Source organism: Mustelus asterias, chromosome 25 (genome assembly GCF_964213995.1).
Source record: "Mustelus asterias chromosome 25, sMusAst1.hap1.1, whole genome shotgun sequence".
In the NCBI taxonomy this organism is placed as follows: domain Eukaryota; kingdom Metazoa; phylum Chordata; class Chondrichthyes; order Carcharhiniformes; family Triakidae; genus Mustelus; species Mustelus asterias.
Window position 1 is genome coordinate 15,864,458 of NC_135825.1, and position 12,396 is coordinate 15,876,853.

Below are 12,396 nucleotides of genomic sequence, written 5' to 3' on the forward strand. Positions count from 1 at the left end.
GTACAACAACGAGTAACTTTGTAATCGAAGACACAACGTACAACATATAAAATAGCGGCAGAGATAAGCCATTCATCCATCCAGCCTGCTCCACCATTCAATGTGATCCTGACTGATCGGTTTGTATTTTGAATTCCACATTCCCATCTACCCCCAATAACCTTAGATTCAAATGTGTAGAAGGGTCATATGGACTCAAAATGATGTGGAAGTGCCGGCGTTGGACTGGGGTAGGCACAGTAAGTAGTCGCACAACACCAGGTTAAAGTCCAACAGGTTTATTTGGTAGCACGAGCCTTCGGAGCGCTGCTCCTGATGAAGGCACTCACCTGATGAAGGAGCAGCGCTCCGAAAGCTCGTGCTACCAAAGAAACAGGCCCAGGACAGGGTGGTTTGGTCGCTCGCCCTGTCTTGTCAGCCTGGATCTGAAATGTCTCAACTTGTTGAGACTCTGAATTGGATCTGATTTGATTGAATTGGAAAAGTATAAAAAAAAAGAAACCTGTTGGACTTTAACCTGGTGTTGTGAGACTACTTACTGTGCCGACCCCAGTCCAACGCCGGCATCTCCACATCATTAACCTCACAGATGCTGCCAAACCTGCTGAGTTTTTCCAGCATTTTCTGTTCTTATAACCTTAGATTCTTGTTAGGCAAGCAAATCAATCTACCTCCAGCAACAGGACTAAGTTCTGCACTGATAGCCACACAAGTAGTGAAGCATCACACAGCTACCCAAGCTTGTCATTGCCATTTTCCCAAAGGTACAGTTCCACATGGGGGTGGTTGTCTTTGGTGCCTGCCTGAAATGGCCATTTCTAATGTACAAGTTTAGACCTATCAAGTGAATTAATTTCTCATGGAATGGATCAGTGACGCACCTAATCGTGATGACAGCTCAGATCCAACTGAAATCTTAAGATAAATGCGCAATAAGATGAACATTCTTAATTCCTCCCAACAGTAAGATTCTGAAGTCCTTCCACAACAGCATCTGATTTCTTAAATACTGTCAAGAGTTTTGCCTCTATTTGAAATATATCCCCTGCATTGATTACTTTTTTCTGAAGTAGAATTATCAGTCCTAAAATTGCCATTCGGTGGTTTGAACCCTTATTATTTATTAGTGTCACAAGTAAGTAGGCTTATATTAACACTGCAATGAAGTTACTGTGAAAATCCCCTAGTCGCCACGCTCTGGTGCCTGATCGAGTGCACTGAGGGAGAATTTAGCATAGCCAATGCACCTAACCAGCACATCTTTTGGACTGTGGGAGGAAACCGGAGCACCCGGAGGAAACCCACGCAGACACGGGGAGAACGTGCAGACTCAGCACAGACAGCGATCCAAGCCAGGAATTGAACCCAGTTCCCTGGCGCTGTGAGGCATTAATGCTAATCACTGTGCCACCGTGCTGCCCCTGCATCCTGGTCCTACTCTGGCAATTTAATTTGAAGTAATTTGATTTTCCACTTCCTTACCTCCAAAGGGTAACTTCTCAGATGCCACTTCTCCATTCTGAAAAGTCCCAAGTTCATTTTGAAAAAAAGACCGGTAACACATTTCAGAACCAAAGAGAGAAGCAGCTATTTTAAGATTGTTGCCTACAGCTTGTTCAGCTCCTTTGTCCTTAAGCTGCATCAGGTCATTTTAATTGGTAATGTTTCCATGTCTGAATCAAAAGATTGCACGTTCAAATCCCAGATCAAGAGTTGGATGCTGTTGCAGGCTTTGATGTCAGCCTTTACATTGATCATAACTTTACCCTTCAAGTAACTAAACCAAGTCACGGACTTGGCTTAAACAGTGTTTTAATGCAAGCTGTGTAGCAAGGTCCCTGGAAACGGGATGTCACAGTGGTTAGCGTTGCTGCCTCACGGTGTCAGGGACCCAGGTTTGATTCCCGGTTTGGGTCACAGTGTGGAGTTTGCACATTCTCTCCGTGTCTGCGTGGGTTTCTTCCCACAGTCCAAAGATGTGCGGGTTAGGTGGATTGGCTATGCTAAAAATTGCCCCTTAGTGTCGGGGGACTAGCTAGGGTAAATGCATGGGATTTTGGGGAGAGGGCCTCAGTGGGATTGTGATCATTGCAGACTCAATGGCCAGAATGGCCTCCCTCTGCATTGTAGGGATTCTATGAAAGTCATAGGTCAGTGCTGGTAACCAGTCAGAGCCCAGAATTCAGGAATACACAAGCAGTTATAGTTTCAAATTTGATCACGAGTAATTAGCATATACCAGTCAAGATATAGGGGGGTTATCTCTATCCACTCACAGCTGTTGATTAAGGTTACATCATTCATAAGGTACAGATATTAAAACCAATGACAATCACCTCACGCTTGATAATTATTCAGCGTGAAGACTTATTCACGTTGGCTGACCTAATCCATCATTGTTACAAGTTATCAGTGATGTACCAGTTTGTGCCTGTGGATATCAATCCCCTCTTCCAGTTCTAGATGTCTGATTGAATGAATTCTCTCAGACAAAAGGCCTTGGTGCTTATCTGTGAAGATTTTTTATTTTCTCATTGTGATTTTTAAACTTGTGTAATTATTAACCCTTTCAGATGCCATGCTTTGGGATACCAGAAACAGTTCAGTAATTTAGAATCTGGACTTTAGAGATCAATGGCACAATTTAAAGAACTGTTCTTATACCCTGGTCAACATTGATTCCTCAACCACCACAATTAAAAATCAACCAACTGGTCTTTCATCTCATTACAACCACAGCTGATGTTACTGCTGAGTAAACCAAAAGTCTAGTTCGCTGATCATAAATCCTTTTTATTGTGGAAATGATGAAGAAGGGGTACTGACCTCAAGGAGTACATAACTCCAGTGACACTTTTAGAATGTTTAAAATGTCAAAAATTACTAAAAAAAAACTTAAGCACACATTAGGGCGGCGCGTTAGCACTGCTGCTTCACAGCTCCAGGGTCCCGGGTTCGATTCCCGGCTCGGGTCACTGTCTGTGTGGAGTTTGCACATTCTCCTCGTGTCTGCGTGGGTTTCCTCCGGGTGCTCCGGTTTCGTCCCACAGTCCAAAGATGTGTGGGTTAGGTTGATTGGCCAGGTTAAAAATTGCCCCTTAGAGTCCTGGGATGCGTAGGTTAGAGGGATTAGCGGATAAATATGGGGGGGTAGGGCCTGGGTGGGATTGTGGTCGGTGCAGACTCGATGGGCCGAATGGCCTCCTTCTGCACTGTAGGGTTTCTATGATGATTTCTATGATTAAAAATTGCACAGTTATATCAGTCTTACAGAACAATCCCCAAAAAAACAAGTTTGGTCAAAAGTGCACTATTAAGCTACCTTTTTAGTAACAACCCCTTTATAGATTGCTAATCTTGAAAATCCAGTTAATATTATCCAAGTCAAGGCATTGTTGTCACTTTAATAAAGGTGCCCCTCATGATTTATTAGGCACTTCCACTCTGATGTGAAATTCCAAAAGAAGGTTCAGTCACAACCTGCTTCCTAAAAAGAAGATTCCCATGGCTTAACACTGGGCCTCCCATTCAAAACTTTCACAAGCGACCATTTCAACACACCACCCTGCTCTCCCATCCACATGTCCGTCCTTGGCCTTTTGCAATGTGCCAGTGCATCCCAACGTAAGCTGGAGAAGCAGCACCTCATCTTGCGATTGGGCATTTTACAGCCTTCCAGACTGAACGTTGGGCTCAATAACTTCAGAACATGAACGCTCTCTTCCACCTCCGCTCCATTTCCATTTATTTTATTTCATTATTTCTCTTCATCTTATCAATCCATTTTTATTACTTTATATTATTTTTTTCCACTTCTAAAATCGTGCTTTCCATCTTGTTTCACGCCCCTCTCCACTCCACCCCCCCACCCCCACTTCCCCAGTCCACTTGGGCCATCTACCATACTCCTACACTCAGCACTCTGTTCTGCAATTTACACATTCCAATCTCTTAATAGATGCTATCAGCACCATTGCTAACCTTTATCGTCACTGTTAACATTCCCTTTGTTTTTCTGTCTATGCCATTCCTGTCCAACGCCGGCATCTCCACATCATCCCTATCAACTACAGCTCCCACCTCTTTCCCCCCTCCCCCCCGCTCCTCCCCTCCCACCCTCACAGTATAAATCTTGTCTTTTTTTCCCCCTTGAATTCAACTCTGATGATATCATATCATAGAAATCATCATATCATAGAAACCCTACAGCACAGAAAGAGGCCATTCGGCCCATCGAGTCTGCACCGACCACAATCCCACCCATGCCCTACCCCCATATCCCTACATATTTTACCCACTAATCCCTCTAATCTATGCATCCCAGGACACTAAGGGTTATCCTGTCCTGAAACATTGGCTCTATTCTCTCTCCGTAGATTATGTCAGACCTGCTGAGATTTTCTAGCATTTTTTGTTTTTGTTTCAGATTCCAGCATCCACAGTCTTTTGCCTTTATCATTTTAATATCCCTTTCCTTAAATATCCTTTTCACCTTTCATGCCCGGCTCCATTGTCATTAAACATCTCTTTGAACCGGACATCTCCAAATATAAAGATCTTTCATGTTTTCTAATTTGCTTCTACCTTTGGGTCAGTAAAATGTAATGCACCATCCGCTGTTTACTCATTGCACACCTGAAAGTAAGATGCAAATTTTTCTTGCCACATCTGAACTCCCTTTTGAAATTCAACAGCTGAAAAACAAATTTCCCCACTTAAGTCACAATGCAAATTTCTGATCCTACTTATTTACTGGTAACTCAAACCCATAACCTCCTATTACAAATGAACAAACCTAAAATGTTTAACCTTTTATCCCTTAGACCTCACAGACAACCTACCTCTAGTAAGCTCCCCATGTTCAATTAAACTTGGTTTCGCTTTCTCTCTCTCTCTGACATACACACACATTCAGTTTTATTTAACTACGCAGAAAACATAATCACAAAATAAACATCTCTCATCACAGTGTGAACATGCAAAACAGCTTCAGTATTTGCATTGATAACAGTTGCTGTACTTCAAAAAGTATTAAATATTGAAATAGAAGCAAAATACTGCAAAAACCAGCCTCCCATGCATTGACTCTGTCTACGCTTCCCGCTGCCTCGGCAAAGCAACCAGCATAATTAAGGGCTCCCACGTACCCTGGACATTCTCTCTTCCACCTTCTTCCTTCGGGAAAAAGACACAAAAGCCTGAGGTCACGTACCAACCGACTCAAGAACAGCTTCTTCCCTGCTGCTGTCAGACGTTTGATTGGATTTACCTTGTATTAAGTTGATCTTTCTCTACACCCTAGCTATGACTGTAATACTACATTCTGCACTCTATGAACGGTATGTTTTGTCTGTATAGCGCGCAAGAAACAATACTTTCCACGTGACAATAGTAAATTAAATCAAATCAGGTGCTGGAAATCTGAAATAAAAACAAAATGCTGAAAAAGAATCAGCAGGTTTGGCAGTGCTTATGCAAGAACATGATGCATTACTTTGCCATGTCCTGGACAAAGTCAGGGATTTCCAATTGAAGCTTAACCCTGCCAAATGCAAATTCAGGGTAAATCAGGTGGCATATGTAGGCCATCTACTCATGGCTGATGGCATCAAGCAAGGTGGTGTAATATTGTGTGGTCAACGCTTTTATCATCCTGTCTGTCCTCAAGCTGTACTATACCCAACAGCAACCTTGGTTAAAAGCAAATTACTGCGGATGCTGGAATCTGAAACCAAAAGAGACAAAGGGTCGTCTGGACTTGAAAAATCAGCTCTTTTCTCTCCTTACAGGTGCTGCCAGACCTGCTGAGATTTTCCAGCATTTTCTCTTTTGGTTTCAGCAACCTAGGTTGGAAGTGTAAGAGGGAATAAACGAGGAGTCTTTAGAGTCCGTGTCAGGCTTTAGTAAAACAGTTTTATTTCCACATGCATGAGGGAGAATCAGCCCGGACCCAGTGAAATCCAGTCTGTATCTAGGCTGATTCTGAAGATATAAAGGCTGTACACATTACTTATACTGTTCTGTGGGGTTGAGAGTATTGTAATACAGGATATCATTGATACGAATAGCTTCAATTGATTATAGTTGATTACATTAGTCAGGTCTATTGTTCTGGGTACTTCACGTCAGTCGGTTGTGTCCGGCTATCCTTGTCTATCTGTTTTGTGATACAAAAGCAATGTGTGTGATAAATAGGTTTCGATGGTGTGATAACCGTCTCATCTCCCCAATTTCTAGGCTTCTCTAGACTCAGTGGAGCCTTGCTAATCAGTATCGACCCTGCATTGTTTGCCAAAGCCTTGAAATGATCTCACCTGTAAAGTAACTATGTTGGCAGTCTGAGATGTTAATTGGGTATCTCTGCCTACAGTTATGGTGGACCCTGTTTTTTTAACCCTTCCTTAGACATTCCTTTTCCTGCTGTTACATGCACACCCTGGATTCGCCCCAATACTGGATTCTGCCCGACTACAAAAGCCAGGGCCAAGCAATCACTGTAAGGGCTGTCTATGTCCGCTGAAAGGAGTCTAACAACACCAGGTTAACGTCCAACAGGTTTATTTGGTAGCAAACGCCACTAGCTTTCGGAACGCTGCTCCTTCGTCAGATGGAGTGGAAATGGAGTGGAGTGGAATGTCCGCTGATATACAGGGAAGTATCAAGGTGTGCACCTTGTAATGCACTAAAGCTGCGCCAATCACCATCACTTCTTGCAAGTGGCAGAGCTGACACCTGCAGCTGATGCTGCAACTTAACCGTCTTGCCATGACCACAGGCCCTCCATTTTCACGCAGACTTCACTGGAGTCTCATGAGCCCAGTGACATGGACACGGGCCATAGAACAGTTTCCCCTCCACCTGTTGGTTATACTATACGTTCTGGGTGTCTGAGCAGGCCCAACACATGATATCAGAGTTTTGTCACCACATCGACTGGACTGGTGAACGTTGTTTTCTTTGGTTTTGTCTTTGTGTTGTTCCCTCATACCACGTGCTAAAGAAGGGGGAGATGTACACATAATGGACCATGCACCAAGTTGTAAGAGCACAATCTGTGTTTCATTGTTTACACAAACCATTGTACACTGTTGGACAGCTAATTGCTTCTGTACGCACATATTTGTATATATTTTGCATTGCATACACCGTTACACCACACTGAGCAGGGGAGGATGTAGACTGGGTCGTCACTTGACTACATACTGATGTGGTCATGTTGGGCATAACGTGGTCACATGATGGGAGTGTGTCCGAATTCCCCAGGACCTCGGGCAGTAGTATTTCTTACAACTGCAAAGTTAGTTAAATGAACTTACTGTTACCACAGTCCTTGCAGTCAGCGTTTCAGTGAACCACAGAAAACCACAGTTCCTGCTACTTCAACTTATATGATCAACATTAAACTTTTAAAACATGTTGGCAGGTATGAAAATTATAACAGGGTGTTTTGTTACCATTTAGTTATGTTATTCAGTCACTATGGAAATAGTTAACCAACAGAGAACATGCTGGAAAATCTCAGCAGGTTTGACAGCAGAGAACTGCTGAGATTTTCCCAGTATTTAGCATGTCAGCTACGACTCTACGACTCTCACCAACTTTTACAAATGCGCCTAGGAAAGCATTCTTTCTGGTTGTATCACAGCCTGGTAAGGCTCCTGCTCTGCCCAAGACCGCAAGGAACTACAAAAGGTCGTGAATGTAGCTCAATCCATCATGCAAACCAGCCTCCTATCCATTGACTCTGTCTACACTTCCCGCTGCCTCAGCAAAGCAGTCAGCATAATTAAGGACCCCACACACCGCGGACATTCTCTCTTCCACCTTCTCCCTTCAGGAAAAAGATACAAAAGTCTGAGGTCATGTACCAACTGACTCAAGAACAGCTGCTGTCAGACTTTTGAATGGACTTACCTTGCATTAAGCTGATCTTTCTCTACACCCTAGCAATGACTGTAACACTACATTTTGCACTCTCTCATTTTTTTCTTTATGAACGGTATGCTTTGTCTGCATAGCGCGCAAGAAACAATACTTTTCACTGTATGTTAATATGTGACAAAAATAAATCAACTCAAATCAAAAGATTCTCGCAGCTGCAGTATTTTACCTTGACTACAGTGGGAGCACTTATGTATACATGACACAAACTTCGCATGGTGGCACAGTGGTTAGCACTGCTGCCTCACAGGGACCCGGGTTCAATTCCCGGCTTGGGTCACTGTCTGTGTGGAGTTTGCACGTTCTCCCCCGTGTCGGCACGGGTTTCCTCCGGCTGCTCCGATTTCCTCCCACAGTCCAAAAGATGTGCTAGGGAAATTTCACGATAACTTTATTGCAGTGTTAATGTAAGCCTTACTTGTGACTAATAAATATACTTTACTGGTTAGGTGCATTGGCCATGCTAAATTTTCCCTCAGCGTACCCGAACAGGCGCCGGAGTGTGGCGACTAGGGGATTTTCACAGTAACTTCATTGAAGTGTTAATGTAAGCCTTACTTGTGACTAAAAATTAAATAAATGTTTTTTTCAGATTTTCTCCCTGCGCTCTCAAATATATAATTTGCCTTTTACATGCTGAGAAAGTTCCAATTCTCCACTGTATGAAACCACCAAAAGGAGAGATTTTTTAAAAAATCCTCAAATATATGTTCCTTTTTTATTAAATGCTTTTGGAGTTTTGGAATTTAGAAACTTCCAAAGTTGCAAGTGTGGGGAGGAGGCGGGATCTCAGGCTGGCACTGGGATTGGTTGGAGAGTCTGGCGGTGCTGATTGGCTACCGCCCACGTCAATCAGGAGGAAGGCGGAGGGTCGCTCACGTCACTCAGGAGCAAGGGGCGGGACCGCTCACGTCAATCAGGAGGAGGGGGTGGGGCCTCAGACGTCAATCAGGAGGAGGGGGCGGGGCGGGGGCGTCCCTGTCAATCAAGCCGCGTGGCCGGAAGTAGTTCGCCGGCGGAGGGATCTGCGGGCTGCGCGAGCGGCGGGGGGCGGGTGAGAAGGTGCCCGGATTGTCCTTTCACTCCCTCAGGCCGTGGTCCTCCCGGGTGTCCTCTCCCGGTCAGCCAGCCAGCCAGTCCGGGGGACACAGGCTTCGACGACATGGACAGACACTAGTGTAAGTGTGGGGGCCGCCGCGGTTCCAGTCAAAGCTAGGAGAGAGGGAGGGAGTTCAAACCGTGTCCCCGGGCCACGTCAGGCTCGGTGGGGTGAGTGGAGCCTGTAGGCCTCCCTGCAAAAAAAAACATGGGAGGCATTTTGCTGCAGCAAATCTTCCCCATCTTGTAAATAAACTGCTGAAAATAAGCTGCTGATAGGGAACATGAAGGGGTGCAATCTTCAAATTTGTTCTCGAGTGGTTAGAGTCTGAAATGCAAATGTACCGGGGACAGCTTCAATCAAGGCTTTCAATAGGACATTGGGTGCTTATTTGAATAGAAAGATCTGGAATACTGCCAGCAGTTTTGGCCCCCTTATCCAAGGACAGATATACTGGTAGCCCAGCTAAGGTTCATTTTTAAAGTTTAAAGTTTATTTATTAGTGTTACAAGTAGGCTTACATTAACACTGCAATGAAGTTACTGTGAAAAATCCCCCAGTTGCCACACTCCGGCGCCTGTTCGGGTACACAGGGAGAATTTAGCATAGCCAATGCATCTAACCAGCACGTCTTTTGGACTGTGGGAGGAAACCCGGAGCACCCGGAGGAAACCCACACAGACACTGGGAGAACGTGCAAATTCCACACAGACAGTGATCCGTGAAGGGAATCGAACCCTGGTCCCTGGCGGTGAGGCCGCAGTGCTAATCTCGGTGGGGAATTTTTTCTGAGGGTAGTGAATCTGTGGGATTCTTTACTGCTGAGTGCAGTAGAGGCTGGGTCATTCAAGGTTGAGATGGACAGATTTTTAATCTGTAAGGAAATCAAGGGATAAGGTGGGAAAGTGGAGTTGAGGATTTATCATATGGGATCAGTCATGCTCTCATTAAATGATGGAGCAGACTCGATGGGCCAAATTGTCTACTTTTGCTTCTATGTTTTATGGTCTAATGTGCAGCAGCATGGGGGAATGGCACTAAGTCAGATTGCTTGTTTGGAGCTCTGGTGCAGACATGGGGCAAATGGCTGCCTTCTGTGCTGTAGCAATGTTTGATTTGACTTATTGTCACATGTATTAGCATACAGTGAAAAGTATTGTTTCTTGCATGCTATACAGACAAAGCACACCATTCATAAAAAAGGAAAGGATAGACTGCAGAAGGTAGTGTTACAGTCATAGCTAAGGTTTAGAGAAAGATCAATTTAATGTAAGGTAGGTCCCTTCAAAAGTCTGATGGCAGCAGAGAAGAAGCCGTTCTTGAGTTGGTTGGTACATGTCCTAAGACTTTTGTATCTTTTTCCTGATGGAAGGAGGTGGAAGAGAGTGTGATCGGGTGCGGTCCTTGATTATGCTGGCTACTTTTCCAAGGCAACGGGAAATGTGGACGGAGTCAGTGCATGGGAGGCTGGTTTGAGAGATGGACTGGGCTTCGTTCATGCAGTCTTTTGCATTTTCTTTCAGATTTTCCACTCATCAAATCTGCACCGTGTCCTCCATTTGAATTTTATCCTAATTCATAAAGATCATTCAGTGACTATTGGACTTGTAACTTGCTGCCTATAGGAACATGGGAATTATGCACAGAAGTAGGCAAGTTCAGCCCTTCGAGCCTGCTCCGCCATTCAATCAGATCATGGCTGATCTCTCCCTGGTCTCAAATCCACCTCCCCACCTGTTCCCCATAACCCTCTTTCCCTTTTTTTTAGAAATATGCCTATCTCCTCTTGAAACCATTCAACGATTCTGACTCCACCATGCTATGGAGCAGAGTTCCACAAATTCATCACCCTCTGTGAGTAGTTCCTCCTCATCTCAGTTTTAATCTATCGCCTTGCAACCTAAGACCTCTTGTTCTAGATTGCCCCATAAGCGGAAACAATTGGTCTACATTTATTTCATCAATCCCTTTTAAAATTTTATATACCTCAATCAGATCCCCCCTCATCCTTCTAAACTCCAGCGAGTACAAGCCCAAACTGTTTAATCTCTCCTCATACGTCAACCCCTTCATCCCTGGAATCAACCTGTGAGGGTGATGTTGGTGGAGAGGGTGACTAATTTCCAAAGGAGTGAAAGCAAAATAGTGTGGATGCTGGAAATTTGAAATTAAAACCAGAAAATGCTGGAAAATCTCAAGCCTAACAGCACGTGTGGAGAGAGAAACGGGGTTAGTGTTTTGCGTCCATATGACCTCTTCAGAACTGCCAAACCTGCTGAGGTTTTCCAGCATTTTCTGATTTCAAAAATAAATTGGCTTGAGCAAAATAATCTTGCAGGGCTACACAGTGATAGAGCGTTGGAGTGGGACTAATTGGGTTCCTCTACAGAGAAATGGTATGAAGTTGATGGGCTGAATTGACTCATTCAGTGTTGTAATGTGGTGGAGAAGTTTGTGGTCACTGTTAAAATAACCATTTCATTCGACCTTATTAGGAATAGGAAGTGAGAGTCTTTAGTGCCAGCTCCATGGATTGTAAATCCTGCAGTATTCTCATTGTACATTTGCAAAATGTTGGTTTGATTTCATAATTACAGTAAGATATCTCTAACCCTGCAGATTTTGATCCTATTGTAGAAGTCACAATTATGCAGCTACTCAACGAAATTGGTAAACAGAAAAGTTAGGATTGAGTCTTGGCATCTGAAATGACACTCCCTGTAAAAGCAATTTAATACAATGAGCTATGCTGTTTGCTGAAGCGAGTGCCAAAATAGATTATGTTTTTAAGGCAAAAAAGTTAAAATGGTGGATGCAATCCTCATGCTTGTTTTATGCTGAGTTAGCAGGTCTCAACTGGGGTAATAGCAAAATACTGCGGATGCTGGAATCTGATGCAAAGATGGGGAATTCTGGAAAGTCTCAGCGGGTCTGACAGCATCTGTGGAGAGAGAATGGAGCCCACATTGAGAGTCTGGATGACCTGGGCAGCACGGTGGCTCAGTGGTTAGCACTGCTGCCTCACAGCGCCAGGGACCCGGCCTCGGATGACTGTGTGGAGTTTGCGCATTTTCCCTGTGTCTGCGTGGGTTTCCTCCGGGTGCTCCAACTTCCTCCCACAGTCCAAAGATGTGCGGGTTAGGTTGATTGGCCATGCTAAATTGCCTCTTAGTGTCAGGTGGATGAGGAGGGTAAATATATATGGGGTTGCGGGGATGGCATCTGGGTGGGATTGTTGTCGGTGCAGGCTCGATGGGCCAAATGGCCTCCTTCCGCACTGTAGATTCTATGACCCTTTGTCAGAGCTCTGACGAAGGGTCATCCAGATTCTAAATGTTGGCTCTACTCTCTCTCCA

General features: G+C 44.3%; 1 protein-coding gene across 1 annotated transcript in view; it reads left to right on the forward strand.

Annotated features, from left to right (window-relative positions):
* Positions 1–8,952: 8,952 nt before the first annotated feature.
* Positions 8,953–12,396, forward strand: part of mdm4 (MDM4 regulator of p53) — a 33,165-nt gene continuing 29,721 nt past the window's right edge. The window contains exon 1 of the mRNA XM_078242179.1: positions 8,953–9,119. The gene's annotated coding sequence lies outside the window, so the exon portion shown is untranslated. The remainder of the gene's footprint in view (positions 9,120–12,396) is intronic.